This window comes from Microtus oregoni, unplaced genomic scaffold, assembly GCF_018167655.1.
Source record: "Microtus oregoni isolate MIOR12 unplaced genomic scaffold, Mior012 000041F_ref0000270, whole genome shotgun sequence".
NCBI lineage: Eukaryota > Metazoa > Chordata > Mammalia > Rodentia > Cricetidae > Microtus > Microtus oregoni.
Genome location: NW_024543208.1, coordinates 5,236,951 through 5,260,573, shown reverse-complemented (window position 1 = coordinate 5,260,573; position 23,623 = coordinate 5,236,951). Strand labels below are relative to the sequence as shown.

Sequence of the window (23,623 nt, the reverse complement as noted above, 5' to 3'; positions counted from 1 at the left end):
GTTCTGCCCTATCTTCTGCAATGTTTCCTGAGTCTTCACTGTAGGAGTGTTTTGTAGATGTATCCATTGGGACTGGCTCCACAAATCTGCATTTAGATGGCTATAGTTTTATATACTATTAATGCCTATTGCATAGATAAGTTTCCTCAATAAGTGGTAAACACTATATTTATCTGTGGGCAGAAAGACAAATGTTTATAGATTATAGTCAGGGACTCTGCTTGTCTAGATTAGTGGTTGTAGATTCTCCTCCTATGACCGTGATTTCACCAACACTGAGTAATCGTTTCTAATTCCAAGCATGGTCTTTCTCTTGTCTTTAGTCCAGTTAGAGAACAGTTGTTTACTATCAAGGTGTGTGTTCTGCTATTGCATCTGCAGGGTTATTATGCCATGTTGGTCATTGATGTAATTCATAAGTATCATAGTTTGATAGAACTGTTGATTGTCTCTGTCCTTTGGAAGCTTTCATGGCCCCTTCTGATACCATGCAATCTTGTCCTCAGGGAGGTGACATTCAGGTCAGTTTGAGCTCTAAGGCCTCTGGTCATTATTGCATGATGTTTCAGCAGTAAAAATTTACCTTCCATCACTATAGGTCAACTAAGGGCAAAAGCAATAAGTGGTATGTTTTGGGTTTCTCTTAGATAGCCCTTGCCAGCAATATAAATGAAAGCTACTCATGTCTGGTATTGGGGTTTTTCTCAGGTAGTCTTTGGCCTTTGAAGGGATTTCCGTCATCTCAAAAAAGAAAAACTCATTAAAATTATAATTTGTACGTTGAGTTGTGTGCATTGTAGTATTTTTTTTCTAGGTAAGTTAGTATTATGATATCTTGTGAGTTTTTCAGCCACATTGTTATTTTACTTCCCTCTGTCCATGTATTTACCTCCATCCTCTTTTCTTAAGGTACCCCACCTTTTCCATTTCCCCTATCTGATCATTTGTATCATGCCATTCCCTTTTACTCTTTTCCCACCTTCTGTATTTTCCTATCTCCTGTTTTTCCAAGGAGCCTGTACTTTTCCCTCTTCATGATCAGATTACTTCTATTTTGCTATTCTCATCTCTATTGCTCCCCAACTCCCATAACCCAATAATGATCCCTTTTTACATTACTGGTTTCTTTATGCACTCATATCTTAAAATGTGGAGCTAGGAACCTCCAATAAGGAAATGTGACATCTGTCTTTTGTGTCTGGATTACCTCACTTAATTTATCTTTTCTAATTCCATCCATTGGCCTGCAAAGTTTATGATTTTGTTTTTCTTTACTACTGAATAGTATTCCGTAGTGCGTATGTACCACATTTTCATTCTTCTTCCTAGCTGTTATGAATAGAGCAGCAGTAAACATGACTGGGCTAGCATTGGTGGAGTATGATGTTTAGTCTTTTAAACATACATTGAGAAGTGGTTTGTCTGAATCATATGGTAGACTTATTTCTAGCTATTGTGAATCAGTGACTGCACCAGTTCGAAATCCCACTAATAGTGAATGAGGGTTCCCTTTTCCTCACACCTTTTTTAGCATTTGTTGCCTGTTGTTCCAATGGTTGTTTGCCATTCTTCTTCTTCTTTTTTTTTTGGGGGGGGGGGAGACAGGGTTTCTCTGTAGCTTTGGAACCTGCCCTGGAACTAGCTCTTGTAGACCAGGCTGGTCTCGAACTCACAGAGATCTACCCACCTCTGCCTCCCGTGTGCTGGGATTAAAGGCATGTGCCACCACTACCCACCTTCGTTTGTCATTCTTACTGATGTAAGATGAAATTGTAAAATAGTATTGATTTGCATTTTCATAATGGCTAGGGGTGATGCATATTTTTAGAGATATTTTGGCATGTTGTATCTTCATTTTCTTCTAATTCTAGGTATTTTTTTTGTTTTTAGTTTTCTTGATTTCCTTAGTATCTCCATTTCATCATTGAGTAGTGTGTTGTTTTAATACCCATGACTTTGAGTTTTTTTATGTTTTTTTCTTGAAATTGATTTGTATTATTTGTAGTCAGAATACAAGAAGTTATTTGAATTTTCCTGTATTTGTTGAGACTTGCTTTGTATATGATCTCTTTTAAAGAAAGTTCCATGTAATCCTGAGACAAATGTGTTTTCTGCAGTGTTTGGGTGGCATGTTCTGTAAATGCCTGTTAAAACCATTTGATTTGTGATGCCATTTAAAGCCTCTGCTTCTCTATTTTTTGTTGGAATGAACTACCAGAGCTACTGGTAGTGAAATCATGCAGTATTTCTGTGTTAGGGTTAATCACTGTTACGTCATGTCCGACATTTCTGGTTCTTCCAGTGACAAATAGATGGATTTTCCTCCCTCCCTCCCTCCCTCCCTCCCTCCTTCCTTCCTTCTTTTTTAAGACAGTCTGCTGGCTAGTCTATCCTTTGGGAAATTGAGACTAAATAATATTTGAAATTATTATTGAAAAGCGTGTTCCTTTTGTTGATTTTGTAGTGTTTACTGTTTTGCTAATGATTCTTTAACAAATGTATTATCTTTCTCCTCCTGTAACTTCTGGATGTCTCTAGTGGTTGTGTTTACCACTCTCTTGAATCTGAAGAATTTCTTATTATATCCTCTGTAGAGTTGGCTTGATGTTCATTGATCTTTTTGCCTGTTTTTATTATGAATTTAATATTTAATTTCTCCCCCAGTCATAATAGACAGATTTACTTGGTATTGTAGCCTTGGTTGGTTCTTGTAGTATTTCAGAATATGCACTGCATCTTTCTATGTTCTTCTGACTTTCTATGTTTCAGTTTAGGGATCATTTGTTATTGTGTGGGTCTGTGTTTTTTTATGACTTGATGGTTTTCTATTTGTAGCGCTTTATATACTTATATTTAGTGTTTTAACTGTAGTATAACGTGAGGTTTCTTTTTCCAATTGCTTTTAAAAATGCTTTTTATATGTGAATAAGCCCATGTTTCTCTAGGTTTGGGATTTTTTTCTTTCTACAGTTATCTTCCTTTAGAATAAATTTTCCTCTTAGTTTCATGCCAATAATTCATTGATTTATTTCTATTTATTTATTTATTGTTTTTTTTTTTTCCCCTTTCTTCTACTTCAAATTCCTAAGTATTGATTCAGGACTTCATGCATGCTAGGCATGTGTGCTTTCAATGATCCACATCTCCAGTTGATTTGCTTTTCAATATGTCCCAAAAAGTTTCCCTGTTCTGTTCATACTTTTAAAATTTTATTGTTTTCTTTCAGTGTACCAATTCTTCTACTTTGTCTTAAAAAGATTTCATTTGATTTGTTGAATTTTTGATTTCCACCATCATTTTATTTGGGGTTTCTTAAATATTTGTCTTTATTGAATTATAGTCTCATATCCTGTATTAGCTTCCCTGTTCTCTATTCAGTTGTCTTTGTTCTCTTGTAATGCATTCAAATTTATTTATATCATCTTTTATTTTTGTAAACATAATTATCATTCTTTTGATTTGTTTGTGTATAATTATCTGATCTTTTATCAGAGGATATTGCTCTGGAATTGGTCAATTTTAGAGTGGAGAAAAATATATAGCTCAATAAAAACAATAAAAAAAAGAAGAAAGAAATGGCTCAAATGAAGGCTGTACCTTGGTGCTATTCCGAATCTACGTGGAGAGCTGAGTATATTGCTCACCGGCAGAGTACTTATTTATCTTGATTTTAGAAGGCCCTGGATTCAATCCCTAATATTGACAAAACAAAACAAGCTGTGAAACAAAAAGGCATTTTAATGGTGGCCAATTTTATTCTTGTGAGGTACATCAACATTCCAGACTCTAAGATATTATAATCCCCCTTTAGCCAATGAGTGAATGGGGAAAATATAGATTTGTGTATTTATTAAGAAGCAAATATATGTGACAGACATTATTTTACTGACAGGAGTAGATAGAATCAATGGCTAAGATGAACTGGCTGTTTGTTATTACTTGTATTATAATTTGACCCAAATAGTCTAGGTCCAGTTTGTTACCTGCAAGATGCCATAATCAAAAGAAAGCTATAAAGAGCCAAAAAGAAAGACTTTGGCCTTAGTCATTAGAAAAATGCCAGAGAACTGCCAGGTTTGAATGGCAAAGATATTAAAAAAACTTGCAATATGTATTGCTGTGGGACTAATAGTCCAGGACCCAAAGAATTACATTCAAGCTGCAAAACTGTATAGTGCTCCCTTCATTGTTGCTTCCAGAAACTGTTGGGGAATACTATTTTTAGGTGTGTGACATTTGTTTACGCTGTATTTGTTTAATTCTTCTAAACTGTATTACTGTGCCTGTGGTTCTAATAAAGAGATAAATGGCCAGTAGTGAGGCAGGAGCAAGGATAGGCGGGGCTGGCAGGTAGAGATTATAAATAGAAGGAGAATGAGGTGCAAGAGAACAAGGAGAGATGGACATCAGGAGCCAGCCACTCAGCTACAGAGCAAGCCATGAAGAAGCAAAAAAAGATATACAGAAAAGATAAAATCCCAGAGTCAAAAGGTAGTCAGGATAATTTAAGTTAAAAAGATGGCAAAAAACCAGCCAAGCAAAGACTGGGCATTCATAACTAAGAATAAGTCTCTATGTGTAATTGATTTGGGAGCTGGGTGTCTGGCCATTCAAAGAATCAAGTGTAAAATGTCACACAACAAGAAGCTGAGATTTACATTTGCCCAGTACTGAGCTACTACTAGTGGATACATCCCAAAGTGTGAACCTACAGCCACACATGTTGCAGCTCTTTGAAACTATTTGCCATTCAAACTTGGCAGTTCTATTGCATTTTTCTGTGACCAAGGCCCATAATCCTTCTCCTTTGGTTCTTTGTAGTTTTCTTTCTTTAACCTTAGCTCTTTGCCTGCTTATCTTTTTCTGCTTTTGCTCTCTCTTTTCCATTGCTACAGTTCTCTACCTGAGCTCTGGGACTTCTCAGAAGCCTTTCATCATATTGCATCAGTCACATTTGTCCTCATGGAAATGCAGGACTATTTATATCAATCCCGGGCAGAGGATGTGCTAGCTTTTTGGTCTTGGTGGTAAAGACTGAGGTGTTGTCACAGAAGTCTTGTACAGGCAGTTTGAAACAGTTGTAGTTCAAACAATCTTTTTATGAGCGAGAGTTATGCTTTAGTAGTAAACAATATGGTTTCCAGAACACAGATATGGCTACTTCATTGGAGTGTTCAAAATGTGAGTGCTCCATGAGCTCTTTGGGATGGCAGCAGAGGTACCCAGGAAGAGTCCTAGAGCAGTCAGTTGGAGTTAAATTGCCCTGGCCCATAACATCTTAACACATTTAAAGGAAAAAGAAATAAAATGGAGTAAATAGAGCTCAGGGTGATGGATTACACCTGTAAAAACAGGAAGAGATGAGTTTTTCATCATTTTATGCTATATAGTGATTTTTGTGGCCAGACTGGGCTATTTGAGATCCTATCTTAAGGAAAAAAGGAAGGATGGAAGGAGGGAGACGAATGGAGTGCTTTTAGTAATGGCTTATTATTTAACAAGAATTTGACAGTATTAAACTGTTTTAACAATGTTTAATTTCTGTTCTGCTTCCTCAAGATGATGTGAATTCTTCTAGTTTTTATTCTCTCAAAAGGAAGATAAAGTCCTGTGATTTAGATTTATTTTTTTTTAAGATCAACAAAGCTGTGTACATGTAAATGTAAAATATAAAGCTTGCTAGCTGTAGTGGCACATGTCTTTAAGAGTAAGGCAGATCTCTGTGAGTTCTAGGCTAGCCTTTTATAGAGAATTCTAGGACAGCTAGCGCTACATAGAGAAAACCTGTTTCCAAAATAACAATAAAACCAAACTAAATAAAAAAAAATAGTGATTATTTCTTTGAGTTTTAAAATAACATTTTTTTTTTTCTTTAGTAGTGTGTATGTGAGTGGCAAATGCCAGCCACAGGATGTCTTACAAGGATAATTTGTAGGAGCTAGTTTTCTCTTTAAATCATTTGCTTCTCAGGGACAGAACTCAAGTCTTGAGCTTTAGTGATACTTACCTTTACTCTTTGAGGCATCTTACTAGCCCTTGTAATTAAAAAAAAAAAAGACTTCCTGTCTGTGAGTGTAGCCATGAATGTTCTACATGACTTTACTTATTTCTAAATTTTGATGGACCTACCTAAAAACAAAAAACAACATCAAACCCCAAAAAATAAAGGCCCCAAAGCACACTACTTTTCTGCTTTCTAAGGTATTAGGAGATAAAGGAGAAGTTCTGCTTTTTTTTTTTTTTTTTGTTTTTGTAAAGCTCAAATGGATCAGAGTTGACTTCTTGGCTGTTTCTTGGGTACATTGTTTCAGAAACAATAGAGCCATCCGAGGCTAGAGTTTTTCATCCTTGGCTTTGTGGTTATGAACTTTGAGATTTTGAGATCCTGGGCAAGCTATACCTTTCTACAGTCCTTTCAGATGAAATGGCATCTGAGGACACTTGTCACTTTCATAGGATAAAATGAGATGACATAATTAAAAAGAATATATATTACTTGCCCTACCTTAGGCATTGGACAAATTTAGTTGCCACTTGTGTTAATATTATAGAAAAACAAGGCAAAGAAAATCTATAGTCTCTAATGATACTCTCTAGCATAGTCTTGGAGTAGTTTGATGAGATAAATTTTGTTTTGTAGTTATCCTTGGAAGCAGAAGTGCAGTTTGCACATAGCTGCTTATAATGTTTCTTCTGTCTGTCTATCAAAGATTGACCAAGCAATGAAAATTGCTTGTTTAGGAGTCAACTACTTAGGAAAAGGAATGTATTATTTTCAGGAAATATTCCTCTTTCTTGTCAGTAAGACCTTGCTGTGTGAGGCACCTGGATGGAAATTTTGGCATGTGCCATACCCAGGAGATAGTTTGTATGATTTTTAAAAATTATTTTATTTCTTATGTATAAGTGTTTTGCTTGTATATGTGTTCATGTTTGCCTGGTGTTTATGAAGGCCAGAAAGAGGGTGTTAGTTCTCTGGAACTGGAATTACACATGTTGTGAATAACCCTTTCTACGACTTAAGCTAAAACTTAACTACTTTATTTATTTATTAAAAATTTCCACCTCCTCCCTCTCCAGTCCTAAGAGAAGTCAGGGTGCCCTGCACTGTAGGAAGTCCAAGGCCCTCCTCCCTCCCTCCAGGTCTAGGAAGGTGAGGATCCAAACAGACTAGGCTTCCAAAAAGCCAGTACATGCAGTAGAATCAAAATTCAGTGCCATTATCATTGGCTTCACAGTCAGCCCTCATTGTCAGCCACATTCAGAGAGTCCAGTCTGATCAAATGCTCATTCAGTCCCAGTCCAGAGCTCACCCACCCTGACCTTGGTGAGCTCTCATTAGATCATTCACACCATCTCAGTGAGTGACCACACCCCTCGCTGTTCTGACTTCCTTGCTCCTGTTTTCCCTCCTTCTGCTCTTCATCTGGACCTTGGGAACTCAGTCCAGTGCTCCAGTGTGGGTCTCTGTCTCTATCCATCCATTGCCGGATGAAGGTTCTATGGTGATATGCAAGATATTCATCAGTGTGGCTATGGGAGAAGGCCAGTTCAGGCACCCTCTCCTTTGCTACCCAAGGACCTAGCTGGAGACATCACCTTGGACACCTGGAAACCCCTCTAGAGCCAAGTCTCTTGCCAACCCTAAAATGGCTCCCTTAATTAAGATATCTTCTTCCCTGCTCCCATATCCACCTCTCATCCATCTCAACCATCTCATTTCCCCAAGCTCTCCCCAATCTTCCCCTTCTCCCTTCTCTCTCCCTATCTCCCTTTCCCACACCCCACCCACCCCAAAACTTAAGTACTTAAACTAAAATTTTAAACAAGCTAAATCTTCACATACTGTCTAGAATAGATATGGAGAGAGTGGATAACTTTTTCTTGTTCCTGATTTTGGTGGAATTGCTTTGAGTTTCTCTCCATTTAATTTGATTTTGGCTACAGGCTTGCTGTAAATTGCCTTTATTATGTTTAGATATGTCCCTAATCTCTAATCCCTCCAGGACTTTTATCATGAAAGCATATTGGATTTTGTCAAAGGATTTTTCAGCTGCTTAATGAAATGATAATGTGTTTTTTTTTTTCAGTTTATATATATGGTGTATTACATTTACTGATTTTCATATGTTAAACCATTTCTGTCTTTCTGGGATGAAAGCTCTTTGATCATGATGAATGATCTTTTTGATATGGCCTTGGATTTGCTTTGCAATATTTTATTGAGTATTTTTGCATCAATATTTATAAGGGAATTTGGTCTGTAATTCTTTCTTTGTTGAGAGTCCTTATGTGGCTTAGGTATCAAGGAAACGGTAACCTCATAAAATGAATTTGACAATATTCCTTCTGTTTCTATTTTGTAGAGTAATTTGAGGAGTGTTAGTGTTGCTTCTTTGAAAACCTGGTAGAATTCTTCACTCAACCATCTGTCATAGGGCTTTCTTCCATTGGGAGACTTTTAATGACTGCTTCCATTTCACTAGAGGTTATAAGTCTACTTAAATTGTTTATTTGATCATGACTTAACTTTGTTAAATGGTACCTGTTGTGAAAATTATTCATTTCTTTTAGATTTTACAATTTGGAGTATAGGTTTTCAAAGTCTTTTTAAAGGATACTCTGGATTATTTTGGTCTGTTGATATGTCCCCGTTTTTGTTTCTGAGTTTATTATTTAGGATATTCTCTCTCTGCTTTTTAGTTACTTTAGATGAGGATTTATCTATCTTGTTCATTTTCCCAAAGAACCAACTCTTTGTTCCACTAATTTTTTTTTGTATTATCTTGGTTACTATTTTATTGATTTCAGTTCTTTCTTGCCATGCACTCTTCTTAGCTTACTTTTTCTTCTAGAACTTTATAATATGTTGTTAAGTTGCAAGTATGAGGGTTCTCCAATTTTTTTTTTTGGCTAGGCATTTTTGTCTATGAACTTTCCTCTTAACACCTCTTTCATTGTTTCCCATAATTTTGGATATGTTGTATATTTATTTTCATTGAATTTTATAAAATCTTTATTTTTTTTTTGTTAATTTTAGTCATGACCCAATATTTTTTGAGCAGAGAGTTGTTCAGTTTCCATGAGTTTGTAAGCTTTCTGCCCTTGATGCCCAGTTTTAATCCATGGTAGTCTGATAGGATGTAAGGAGTCATTTTAATTTGCTTGTATCTATTGAGATTTGCTTTGTTCCAAGTATGTAGTTAATTTTAGAGTGAGTTCCATAATCCATGGTAGTCTGATAGGATGTAAGGAGTCATTTTAATTTGCTTGTATCTATTGAGATTTGCTATGTTCCAAGTATGTAGTTAATTTTAGAGTGAGTTCCATGAGGTGCTAAGAAAAGGTATTTTTTTTTTCTTTGGGTAGATGTTCTATAACTGTCTCTTAGGTTCCTTTGTTTGATAAAGTCAGTTAGCTCCAGCATTTCTCTCTTTAGTTTTTGTATTGATGGCATGCCATTTGGTGAGAGTGAATGTTGTAGCTTCTCACTCTTAATGTGTGAGAGGGTCAATGTGTGATGTAAGTTGTAGTAGTGTTTCTTTACAAAAGAGGGTGCCCTTGTGTTTGGGGCATAGATATTAAGAATGAAATGTCATTTTGGTGGATTTTTCCTTTCATTGGAATATGTAATATCCTTTCCCCCCTCTTTTGAACAATTTTGGTTTCAAGTCTATTTTGTTAGATATTAAAATGACTGACTATACCAGTTTGCTTCTTAGGTCCATTTACTTGGGATCTTTTTTTCACAAATTTTAACCTGATGTGATGTATATCTTTGTTGTTGAGGTATGGTTCTTGAATGGTCCTATATTTGTATACTTTTTCTTAATCTGTGTCTTTTTGTTGGGAATTTGAGGGCATTGATATTGAGCAATGACAATGTGAGTTAATTCCCTTTATTTTATTATTGTTGCTGGTGGTTGAAGTGGAATGTCCTTCTGTGTGCCATGAGAATGTTTTATTACTATTGCTTACTAAAGAAGTTGCCTTGGCCTAAGGCAGAGCAGAATATAGCTTGGCGGGAAAGCCAACCTGAATACAGGGAAAAAGAAGTCAGAATCTGGGAGATGCCAGCAGCCACCTGGGAAACAAGAAAGAAAGATGTGAGGAAACAAGCCATGAGCCTCGTGGAAAAATGTAGACTAATAGAAATGGGCTAATTTAAGGCGTAAGAACTAGTTAATAATAAGCTTGAGGTAATAGATCAAACAATTTGTAATTAACATTCAGCCTCGGAGTGGTTATTTAGGAACTGGCGGGCAGGACAGAAACCTCCAGTTACAGGTGGTAGTAGTGATGGTAGTGTGTGTGTGTGTGTGTGTGTGTGTGTGTGTGTCTGTGTATGCACATGCGCGTGTACATGCTACCCTTCTTTTGGTTTTATTGATGTGAGAATATTTATTGTCTTTGTTTTCATGGGTGTACTTAACCTCCTTGGCTTTGAGTTTTCTTTCTGTATGGGTGGATTTATAGATGGATATTATTTATATTTTACTTTATAATGGAATGTCTTTTTTGTTCATTTATGGTGAATAAGAGTTTTGCAGGGAATAATAACCTGGGCTGGCATCTGTGGTCTCTTAATCTGCAGGACATCATTGCAAGCCCTTTTGGCTTTTAGAATCTCCACTGAAAAGTCAGGTATAGTACTAATATATCTGTTTCTCTTGTAGCTTTTAATACTCTTTCTTCTTTCTGTATGTTTAGTATTTTAAGTATTATGTAGCAAGGGTACTTTCTTTTCTAGTCCAATCTTTTTGGTGTTTTGGTTGCTTTGTGTTCCTTCATAGGCATCTACTTCATTAGGTTAAGAAAATTTTTGGTTAAGGTATTTTTGTTGACTTCCTCTGCTCCTATTATTCTTACTTTGGCCTTTTCATATATCCCAGATTATCCTGATGTTTCATATCAGGAAATTTTTTAGATTTAACTTTTTTTTGATCAATGTGGTTATTTCTTCTATTTTCACTTGAGATTCTCTCTTTCATCTCTTGTATTTTATTGGTGAAGACTGCCTCTGTAGTTCTTTTTTGCATTGCTACATTTTCTGCTTCCAGGATTCCCTTAGTGCTTTCTTTATTACTTCCATTTCCATTTTCAGGTCTTGAATAGTTTTATTTGTTTCCTTCTGTTTCTTTGTTTTTTCTTGTCTTTCTTTAAGACATTTATTCATTTCCTCTAATTGTTTTTTTGTGCTTTCCTTGATTTCTTTAAGGGATTTATTCCTTTCTTATTTAAGGACCTTTATCATCTTTATAAAGTTGGTTTTAAGGTCTTTTTTTTTTTTTTTTATACTTCAGTTATGTTTGAACATTGAGGACCTGCTGTGATAGAATGGCTGGGCTCTGGTGGTGACATATTGCCCTAGTTGTTATTGATTGTGTTCTTATGCTGGTGTGTATGTATCTGGGTTTGAGCTGATTATAGCTCTAGGTGCTGATTTCAGCTTCTGTCTTGCTTGGGTGGGAGTTTTGTTCCATGGTTTCTGTTTCCTCTCTGAATTTTCCAAGACTGTTTTGGCTGAGTGTTGCCTGTTTCTCTGGTCTGCTGGACTGGTGTGTTCATTGGGAAATGCTTGTTGGTGTTGGGTATTTGGGTAATGGAAGACCAGGGGGAGACAGTCTGAGGGGATCCATAGGAAGCTTAAACAAGAGGACAGGAAAATTGCCTATGGCATTTTGTCACAATGCTAGGGGCAACTCTGAGAAGTTGGTCTACCATAAGACAGAGGTGGGAATGTCCATGGTTTTCTGGCAGGCTTTGTGTATGGTTAGCCACTGCCAGGGTTGCAGGCTGGGACGTAGAGATTCAAAGGGAAGGGAAGGGCAGTGGGGAATGATCTGTAAAATCCATAGACCCAGAGAATTGGGTCTAGGGAAACAATGAGGTTTGTTCTTAGTTTGAGACAAAGTTCCATCCATATGTAAATGGATGAAGATTTTCTTCTAAGAGTGTTGGGTTACTTCTGCTTGGAACCATTTCTTTATTAACCTCAAATCTTCAGTGGTTCAGTCTTTAGGTAGTAAACCTTGGGTTTATAAGATTTTTTTCTTTGACTGAAGAGTCCCATCCCTCTACCCCAATTCTGTCCTTTCAATTCAAATATTTACCTTTAATATGAGCAGTCAGTCTTTTCAAATAAATAATTACTTGTGACAGAACTTGTTTCTAAGATAAGATGATCTGTAGTTGCTAATTGTCTAGAATTCTGGAAAGAAAATAAAGCATTACTATAAAACTCTTAAGCATTTCTTACTGAAGAATGCCATAGGAGGACCTGAAGAGATGACTTAAGAAACTTGTTGCTCTTCTGGAGGACTTTTTGGTAGCTTGAAAGTCCAGCTCTTCAAGGGCACCTCCAGTATTCAAGGAGGAAGTCCACAGTAAAACGAAACTGAGCTTAAGGGTTGTTTATCTGAAGAGTATGGAATAAATTGACACACATGTTGTTTTGAGTCATGTTCTTTATTGTTCTGCTTGTTCTTCTGTCCTCTAATTTTCTTCTAAGTTCTAATTCTTTATAGTTCTTCCTTGTTTCAATTCTGCTTCAACTCTCCTTCACTTCTCTCCCTAGCTTAAATACATTTTTACAGGAGGTTTGGAGTAATAGGAAAAAAAATTACAGGAATTACATCTCATTGGTCATAGCATATTCCTTGGGTAAATGATCAGGAGTCAGACCATTTATCTTTGCAATGCAAGGTTTCAAAGTTTTTGATGGAAGACTGTGATCAGAGGCTGGGGGCACATTGGCCAGAGACAAGCTGAGAGACATAGGTTTTTCACTTATCAAGTGAAAAATTGGCATGCTTTTTTTTTTTAGGTTGCTTTGTGTTAATAACCTTTGTTAGACATCTGCATCTCTGATCTTGTGCATATTTGTAAAGTTCTTTTTTTTTTTTTTAAATGATGATCCGTTTACAGGAACATTCTAGTTTGAACTTGCTCTGAGGTAAAAATGAGCTAAATCGTGTATTGCTTGTTTAGACTGGGGAGAAATTGTAGCTTTGTGTGTGTATGTGTGTGTTAGTCTGAGTAAAAGGAACAAAGCAGTCTTTTAAGTGTTTTATAGTCCTTGTGGGACAATAGATCTAGTTATGAAACATCCTAGTATATTTTCTATATATCAAAATTGTACAGTTTAATGAGAAGTCATCTTTCTAACCACCCATGGATATATGTGCCCATAAGATAGAAATGCAATCATGAAATTACATATACATAATTACATGAGATTATACACCGTAATGCAGGTATGGAAGAGACACTATAGCTGCTTTTGCAGATGCAAAATTACAGACAGGAGCAATGGTTTTCAGAGTCTTTGGCCCACAGTCCTTTCTCGGACGGGATTCTCTTCCATCAGAGAATCATTCTTCTGGTTGGTTGACATCTGAACACATTTGTTACCTTCTGTAACTCCCATAGCCTCCAATAAGGACTGGAGTTCATTTCTCAATACCGATATCATGAAGCTCATAAGTGTCTATAAATTTCAGTTCTAAGGAATCTAGCATCCTCTTCTTTTTTTTTTTTATTGCGAAAAGAAGAAAAAAAAACATAAACAAAAACCAAGTTTCCACCTCCTCCCAGCCTCCCATTTCCCTTCCCCTCCTCCCACCCTTCTCCCCCTCCTCCCAACCTTCTCCCCCTCCCCCCACTCCTCTCCCCCTCCCTCTCCAGTCCACAGAGCAGTCCGGGTTCCCTGCCCTGTGTTAAGTCCTAGGTCCTCCCCCCTCCGTCCATATCTAGGAAGGTGAACATCCAAACTGGCTAGGCTCCCACAAAGCCAGCACATTAAGTAGGATCAAAACCCCCTGCCATTGTCCTTGGTGTCTGTCTCATCAGCCCTCATTGTTCGCCATGTTCAGAGAGTCCGGTTTTATCCCATGCTTTTTCGGTCACAGTCCAGCTGGCCTTGGTGAGCTCCCCATAGATCAGCTCCACTGTCTCAGTGGGTGGATGCACGCCTCGTGGTCCCGAATTCGTTGCTCATGTTCTCCCTCCTTCTGCTCCTCCTTGGGACCTTGGGAGCTCAGTCCAGTGCTCCTGTGTGGGTCTCTGTCTCTATCTCTATCCATCACCAGATGAAGATTCTATGATGATATGCAAGATATTCGTCAGTATTGCTCTAGGATAGGGTCATTTCAGGTTCCCAATCCTCAGCTGCCCAAGGAACTAACTGGGAACCTCATCTTGGGCATTAGGGAGCCCCTCTAGGGTCAAGTCTCTTGCCCACCCTAAAGTGGCTCCCTTAACTAAGAATTGTGGTTCCGTGCTCCCCTATCCACCTTTCCTTTATCCCAATTCTCCTGTTTCCCAGGTCCCCCCTCCTTCCCTTCTACCTTTTCTCTCCCCATCTCCCCTTACCCCCATCCCACCCCGCCCCCCAAGATCCCATTTTCTCCCCGGAAATTTGGTTTACTTCCCTTAGCCAAGAGGACAACTATATGTTTTTCCTTGGGTTCACCTTCTTCCTTAGCTTCTTTAGGTTCACCTATTGTAGACTCCGTGGTCCTTATTTATGGCTAGAAACCAATTATGAGTGAGTACATCCCATATTCATCTTTTTGGGTCTGGGACACCTCACTCAGGATAGTGTTTTCTATTTCCATCCATTTGCATGCAAAATTCGAGAAGTCATTGTTTTTTACCGCAGCGTAGAACTCTAATGTGTATATATTCCATACTTTCTTCATCCATTCTTCCATTGAAGGGCATCTAGGTTGTTTCCAGGTTCTGGCTATTACAAATAATACTGCTATGAACATAGTTGAACAAATGCTTTTGTCATTTGATAGAGCATCTCTTGGGTATATTCCCAAGAGTGGTATTGCTGGGTCCAGGGGTAAGTTGATCCCGAATTTCCTGAGAAACCGAAACACTGACTTCCACAGTGGTTGCACAAGATTGCATTCCCACCAGCAATGGATGAGGGTACCCTTTCTTCCACAGCCTCTCCAGCAAAGGTTATCCTTGGTGTTTTTGACTTTAGCCATTCTGACAGGTGTAAGATGATATCTCAAAGTTGTTTTGATTTGCATTTCCCTGATTGCTAAGGAAGTTGAGCACGACCTTAAGTGTCTTTTGGCCATTTGAACTTCTTCTGTTGAGAATTCTCTGTTCAGTTCAGTGCCCCATTTTTTAATTGGGTTAATTAGCATTTTAAAGTCTAGTTTCTTGGGTTCTCTATATATTTTGGAGATCAGACCTTTGTCTGTTGCGGGGTTGGTGAAGATCTTCTCCCAGTCAGTAGGTTGCCTTTGTGTTTTAGTGACAGTGTCCTTTGCTTTACAGAAGCTTCTCAGTTTAAGTAGGTCCCATTTATTCAATGTTGCCCTTAATGTCTGTGCTTCTGGGGTTATACATAGGAAGCGATCTCCTGTGCCCATCTGTTGTAGGGTATTTCCCACTTTCTCTTCTATCAGGTTCAGTGTGTTCGGACTGATATTGAGGTCTTTAATCCATCTGGACTTGAGTTTTGTGCACGGTGAGAGATATGGGTCTATTTTCATTCTTCTACAGGTTGACATCCAGTTGTGCCAGCACCATTTGTTGAAGATCTAGCATCCTCTTCTAGAGTTTATTGTTAGCCACATACTGGACATTCACTCACACAGACATACAAACATTATGCATATATGTAAAAATAAGTCTTTTGAAAAGGAATTAAAAAAGGGAAATAGGTCTTTTTTCTGAAAAGTGTTTACTGATGGGAGAGCTGGACTTGGGGTCCTAAGAGTGGGAGAGTGTATACTGCAACTTGCCTGGGTAGCACATTAGAGCTTGCCCTGCCCCCCCCCCCCCACATCTAACATTGGTGAGGGAAAATTCCCCGCCATCCCTCACCCCAACTCTTTGCCAACTGCTCTAGGCAGGAGAGGAGGGAGTACTGGCTTTGAACCTCACTAACTGCAGCACTTGGTAGAGCGGAGAGTGGGCCCTGCACCATGCCTGGGCAAAACAGTAGAGCTGGCTATGGTGGGATGGGTGTGGTAAGCCAGCCACAAGGGCATGAGAGCAGGAGAATGGCCCTGCTTCTTACAGCCTGCTGCAGTGGATGGATGAGCTAGTGTTATGTGTGTGTGTGTGTGTGGGGGGGCTAAACAGATGTGGGGTACCGGCCAGGACAAAAACCCCAACAAACAAGCAGACCTGGCCCTTTATGTTACAGAATGGAGCCCATGTGTATAACTACATCCACAGAAAGTCTGAGAAAGCTTGGAAAAGACTAGAGTAAAACATTTCGGTTTTCAGCCATAGCAGAAGAAAAAAATCTGAGCTGTTTTAAAATGCCTGCTTTCTGGGCCTTCCTGCCAGGAAAAACTCTTGACTCTTTCAAGCAGGCGGTCTGGACTATGGAGCTATGGATACATTGTTGCAGCTTGCTTCCTGGCAAAAAAACGCCATAGGAGTTTTTGACTGTTGTTTATGGACACACTATTGGAGCTTGCTTCCTGGCAAGGACCTTAAAACGCCATAGAGTTGTGGCAAAAAACTTCTCTATATTCCTTGGCAAATTAAAGACCCATGTGGTCAGAAAAAGAGAGATATACAATAAAGAGAAATTCAAAGAGGAAGAAAACCTCTAAATGGTTTACAATGTGTTAAAAATATATACAGGCTAAAGGTTAAAGTTCTCAGAGTAAAAAAAAAAAATGAAAGAAAAAAAGAAAGAGAGTAGCCTGGGAGGCAGAGACAGACGGATCTCTGTGAGTTCAAGGATAGCCTGGTTTAGAGAGGGAATTCCAGGACAAAGATATACAGAGAATCTGTCTCAAAAAGCCAAAAGTTAAAAGTAAAAATAAAAGAAATAGAGGTTAAAATAAAGCTGCATAAAGATGGAAAATATACAGAGAATCTTGATACTGTATGCTATTATGCTCTCTTTAAATTGTTTAAATGCTGAGGAAGGAGCAACAGCTGCTAAAAGATATTTGCTTATAAATGCTGCAGAATTAATCCAAGATAGGTATTTTGACAATACCTTTACTTCACAGTTGAAGTCAAAAGGTATGTTACTTTTGAGAAGAGATTTTGCTTTTGTTTCAACAGAAAATGAGAGGCTGTGGACTTATTCAGAGTTAAGAAAAATCCAGTTTGATCAAGGAAGACCATCTGAGAACTCTCCGGCAGGAATAGATGGCTCAGATGTCTGAGTTCTTCGTCCAGAACAGGTTCAGGACTGCTGCCTGAGATGATCAAAACTCACAGTATACTTCAGTCAGGAGATCATAACTCTAAATTTTCTTTAGGTCCCCATAAGATTATCAGTGCCCCCAACCAGCTGGAAGTAGCCTGAAATACTATGCCCACATTCCCAAAAAATGGACTATGGATATTTTCCTTTTTTTTTTTTTTAAAAAAAGGGGGGGGGAATTGTCTGTATTCTGTCAATCATGTTTTAAATAAATGCTGATTGGTCAGGCAGGAAATTTAGTTGGGAAAACCAGACAGGAAGTAGAAATGATGTAATGAGAACAGGAGAATTCTGGGAAGGAGGAAGTTGATACCTCTCACTCCTGCCGATACCACCGAAGCAGCAGGATGTGATCTGCCTCACTGAAAAAGGTAGTGAGCCACATGCCTAACATAGGTCAGGAAAATGGGTTAATCAAGATGTGAGAGTTAGCCAGTGAGAGGCTAGAGCTAATGGGCCAATCAGCTTATAATTTATGGAGACCTATGTGTGATTTTCTTTGGGGCTAAACAGTTTTGGGGTACTGGGCGGGACAGAAACCCAAACAAGCAGGCCAGCCCCTCATGTTACAGTCAGCCATTAGAAAGAGCAACAATAGAGCATCTAATCTAACATTACAAATGACATTTTCATGATAGGAGAAATATTATAATCTGTCTCATCTATGAGCTCCTTTTTATGACCTCTTTGATGTTATTGGTGTAAATGATAGATTTGGAAACTTCAGAATCTTTTATAAGTTCTTTCAGTATTTTTTTTGTCATAAATTATGAAGTGATTAATTATCTTTCTTATTTATGATGTCTATTTGTTTTTGTCTACTTGTCAAAAATCTCAACATATTAAGAAGGAATCTTAATTGAGTAAATGTTTCTATAAGATAGTCCTGTAGGCAAAGCTCTGGGGTATTGTTTTAATTAGTGATTGATGTGTAATCACTAATTACCCATTGTGGGTAGTAGTACTGTGCAAGAAGTCCTGAATCGTATAAAAAAGCAAACTAAATAAACCAAAAGGAACAAATATATAAGTAGTATTTTTTGAGGCCACTGCTTAAGTTTCTGCCTCCAGTCCTTGCATTGCCTTCCCTTTGTATGATGTATTATACTCTTTGATGAGTGAAATTCTTTACTCCTGAATTTGATTTTGGCTGATGGTCTTTATCACCACACTATGAATCAAATGAAGGCAATTATTTAATTTGCTTTTAGGCAAAGTTTCAGGTAGATTTTGCAACTCCAAAATTAACTGTGTAGTTGAAGATGACCCTAAAATCTGGATCATCCTGTGCTCCCCGTGTATTGGTATTATAGGTGTGTACTACCATATACCAGTTATTAGAATTAGGACTTGGTTCATTCTAGACAGGTGCTTTTTTCCATTGAGTTGGATTTTGTTTTGTATTTCTGAGACAAGTTCTCATTATGTAGCCCAGGGAAGAGACGGATATTTAACTTGTGATCTCTTTTTGTGTTAGACACTTAGGGCTGTGATTATATAATGTATACCACCACATGTAGCTTTGGAACATAATACAGCTAATCTTTTTTATTATGTTAATGGGTTATGAATCTCAGTGTATCTGAAACCCCCCCGTACTTTTTAAAGTAAAATATTTACATTTTCAAAAGTTTTTAAATGGACTCAGAAATGCTATTTTTCTAACTATCTTTGAGGAAATAATTCTGGATTTATATGGTTTTAGGTAGCCTTGGGACTCTCTGCCTTAGGACTCTGCTTATTCTGGATATGAAATTGTTTTATAATAGTTCTGTGGAGAGACTAGACCTTCATAAATTGACTACTGTCTGTCATGTTAGAACTGAACAGAGGTAGTTGCCATGACATAAAGAAAGAATCATCGAGAAAACATCAGATTTTGAAAACCCAGCATTTGACTAAAGAGTTCTCTCTGTCTCTCTCTCTCTGTCTCTGTCTCTCTCTCTCTTCCTGTACGTGTCTAGCATACAGCAACTTTAGGTATTATTCCTCAGGCTCTGTTTACCTTTTTTTTTGTTTCCTACTCACCTAGACATTACCAAGTAGAAACAGGAATCCATCTGTCTCTTCCTTCCTAGTACTAAGATTCTAAGAGCATATCACAACACCTAGATTGACTTGTTTTTATTTGCTTTTTGTGAGTTCTGAGACTTGAACTCATGAAATTAGCTTGCATCCTAGCCTACTGATTGTACAACCTCTCTCTCTCTTTCTGTCATATTTTTATTATTTAACAGTTCCAAAATTTAAATATATTTTGATCACATTCTTCCTCTCTCCCTTTTGTCCAGATCATCTCTTCTTCTCTCCACACCCAACTTTCAGTTCTTTCTCAAAAAAACAAACCCAAAAATCCAATAACAAAACATCCAAACCTAGAAAACAAACCAAACTATAAGCAAATGAAAGCATAGAAAAAACTGTGGAGTCCATTATTTGTTCGTCAACTACTGAATATAAGGTCTTCCCTGGAAGACCAGTGCCATTCTGTTGAAGAAAACTGACCTTTTTCTCTCGCTGTAGGTATAAATGACAGTTCTGTTATGATCTTTTGCCTTAATGTCTAGGTTTATAGTCATTCATTCATTCATTCATTCATGCATTTTAAACTATATCAAACTAAAATATAACAAGATAAAACAAAATCTATCACTTCGAAGTCTGACAGGATAGACCAGCAGAAGGAAAAGAGCTCAAGAGAAGGCACAAGAATCAGAGACTCACTAGTTTGCACACTCAGGAATCCCATAAAAATACTAAGGTGGGAACCATAATATAAGCACAGAGGATCTGGTGTAGACTCATGGAGGCCCTTTGCATGCTGCTTCAGTCTCTGTGAATTCATATGAGCTTTGCTTATGTTAGTTTGGTGCCCTTCATCCCCCCTGACTCATTTTTTTTTTTTTTGCCTCTTTTTTTCTGTGGGCTTCCCTGAACTCGAGGGGAATGATTTGTTGGAGACATCCCATTTAGGGCTGAGTGTTCCAAGGGCTCTCACTTTCTGTGTAATGACTGAGTATGGGTGTCTTTGTTACCATCTGCTGCTGGAGGAAGCTTCTCTGATGATGGTTGAACAAGATACTGATCTATCAATATAATAGACTATCATTAGAAATCTTTATCACTACACTATTATTTTCTTTCTTATAAGTCCAGTATTATTAGATTTCCCCCTAGGTTCCTGGACTATCTAGTCTCAGGTTCTTGGTCACCTAAGCAATATTGAGTAGGAGCTTTAAGTCATATCACTTATTCCTTGGTTATCCCCACAAGCTTTGTGCCAATATATCTTGTAGATAGTTTCTATAATATATCTTGTAGAAACACACAGAGGTTTATATCAATTATCAGTTGTTTGGCCTTTTAGCTCAGGCTTATTATCAACTAGCTTTTACAACTTAAATTAACGCATAAATCTTGTCTGTGTTATCTACTTTTTATCAGTGAGGCATTATCATCTTTCTTCCTCTGCATCTGACTGGTGACTGCAGACTGTGCATTTTCACTTTCCCAGAATTCTCGTAGTCTGGTCATGTTGCCCTGCCTTTACCTCCTGCCTAGCTACTGCCAGTCAGCCTTTTATTAAACCAATACAAGTGACAAATCTTTATAGGGTACAAAAGCATTATCCCACACTAGGTAATACTCCATTTTACATAAAGGGGTTTGTGGCTGGCTTGGTTTTTATGTTTCTCTTTTGATAGTTTGTAGAATACCCTTCTCTAACACAGACCTTGTGACATAGGGTGATTGGCTTTGTGAAGAGCCTTCTCACTAGCTGTCATCTCCATGTTTAGTGAGTTGCATAGGTGTTGTCTTTAGTTAGCAATGGGGCCCTGCTTTCACTTTGTTGAGAGCAGCCAGTAGTCTCAGCAGCATTATGGGTTGCTTGGGGATTCCCGTGGGCCCCTTTGGCCAGTGCAATTAGATAACCCAAACCTAGTAATGGAAACTTTATTTGGTGAGAAGAAATTTGGTGATTTCATTTAGATTGTATTTGTATATGTATATTTTTTAGGAAATTTCTATTGTATTAGGTTTCCATACTACCCCTCAAATGTCCCTTATTTTAGCTGTCTTCCCATATTCTCTACTACTATCCCCTCTTCCCTTCCCAACACCATTTGATCCTCCCATTCCAGAGGCTCCCCTCATCCACTAATATCCTTTTCCCCTTTCCTAATTATTTCTATCTATCTGTTCCTATAATTACTTCATCATTGTGTTTCTATGGATTTGTGCTTGGTTATCATTGACTTAACAGCTATTATCCATGTATAAATGAATATATACATATTTGTCTTTCTGTGTTTGGAATACCTCACTGAGTATGATTTTTTTTCTAGTTTCATCAATTTGCCTGCAGATTTCATGATGTCATTTTTTAAATGGCTGAGTAATACTTCATTATGTAAATGTACCACATTTCCTTTACCCATTTTTCTGTTTAGGGATATTTAGATTGTTTGCAGTTTCTGACTATTATGAATAGAATAGTAATGAACATTGTTGAGCAAGTATCTCTGTGATGGATATCTTTTGGGTATATGACCAAAAACAGTATAGCTATATCTTGAGGCAGATTGATTCAATCTTCCTGAGGAATCACCACACTGATTTCCAAAGTGGTTGAATGAGTTTGTATTCCTACCAGGAATGTATGAGACGACTTCTTACTCCATATCCTTGCCAACATGAGCTGGCACTTGTTTTGTTGATCTTAGCATTCTCAGGTATAAGACAAAATCTCCCAAGAAGTTTTGATTTCCATTTCTCTGATGGCTAAGGATGTTGAACCTTTCTTTATGTGCTTTTCAGCCCTTTGGGTTTTCTCTATTGAGAATTCTCTGTTTAGATCTGTACCCCACTTTTTAATTGGGCTATTTGTTTTCTTGATATCTAGTTTCTTTTCTTTTTTTTTTTTTTTTTTTTTTTTGAGACAGGGATTCTCTGTGGCTTTGGAGCCTGTCCTGGCACTAGCTCTGTAGACCAGGCTGGTCTCGAACTCACAGAGATCCACCTGCCTCTGCCTCCCTAATGCTGGGATTAAAGGCGTGCGCCACCATTGCCCGGCGATATCTAGTTTCTTGATTGCTTTATATACTTTGAATATTAGACCTCTATGGAAGATATAGTTGGTAAAAATGTTTTCTGTTTTCTCATTCTGTAGGCAGCTGGTTTGTTGGAATGATTATGTTTTAGCCAAGTGAAGTGGGTGTGGAGTCCATGGTAGAGTGCTGTTTTACGGGTCATTGAGAAGTCACAAATGATGAGCTAGAAAAAAAAAAAACGCTGAAAGGAGGAACTTGGGGTGTCCTGGGGCCAAGTCACAGGGGAATATAGGTTGTTTGGGAGGTGGGGCTCGGACTAGTAGGCTATAGCAGGACTAAGAATAAATTTGGGGAGATCAGAATGGAGGACATGAAGGAGGATTTTCATTTCCCTATGTGAGTGTCAGCCTAGTCTGGCAGCGGTGGTTCAGTGAGTTGGCCAATTCAGAAAGAACTGAAGATGTACTAAAAGGAAAGGCTGAATGGATCTGTCAAGAAGAAATAGGGGGATCTTGGGGCATGTACAAGACTCTGAGTTATTAGGAGATGGACATATGTTCCTGTGGGTGAACTGCAGCAAGACCAAGGATCTTTAGGTGTTTTCTTATGTAGGAATTCAGTGAAGTGGCTTGTTTATTTGAATGATCATTCAGTTTCAAAATGGTTTCTGCATTGTGATGCTTATTTAATTAATTCATATTAATTAAATTTGAAAATCTTCTGTAAAGATTTACAGAAGATTTTCAAATAGGACTCTTGCTACAGTGTATGGACTGAAGTTTTGTTGTACCTGAATTAAGAGATGTCATCCTATAAATGAGAAAATAATTACAGAATTTTATTGCACTTTTCTATGATCCCTAAAGTGTAAATCTTGCATTTTAAAGAAGACTTTGGTCAGTTTCCAGAGCTTCAGTTATATATAAGTTATATATAACACAGTTATTTTGTGAACTAAAATGTTTGAATGATTTCTTCCTTTTTTACTGCTTTTTCAATTTTTTTCCTTACACCAAAGTGTTAGGAAATAGAATTAGTTTATTAATTAAATAATTGTTTAAAGATTAAAATAAAACTAGAACAACCCTAAAGGTCTTTAGTGTAAAAGGGAAATGATATAAAGGGTTGTTTATAAGGCCACTATAATACTTATTAGAGAGAACCCTTTTAGTTCACATAGAAGAAGATTTAATGCCCCTCTGTTATAGCACTTTGTGGAGGGTGAAATGAATCTTTACGGATGTACCCAGGTTTGGGTATTAGGATTTAGCTATGAGGAAAGTATGTGAGGAAAACAATATTGTTTGCCAAAACATTCTAAACAGCTATGAATTATAGTAAATTAGTTATTAATTGGTAAATACTCTTA

The 23,623-nt window shown here is 37.6% G+C and overlaps 1 protein-coding gene across 4 annotated transcripts in view; it reads left to right on the top strand.

Annotated features, from left to right (window-relative positions):
* Positions 1-23,623, top strand: part of Kdm4c (lysine demethylase 4C) — a 170,939-nt gene that overhangs the window by 28,292 nt on the left and 119,024 nt on the right. The window lies entirely within an intron of this gene.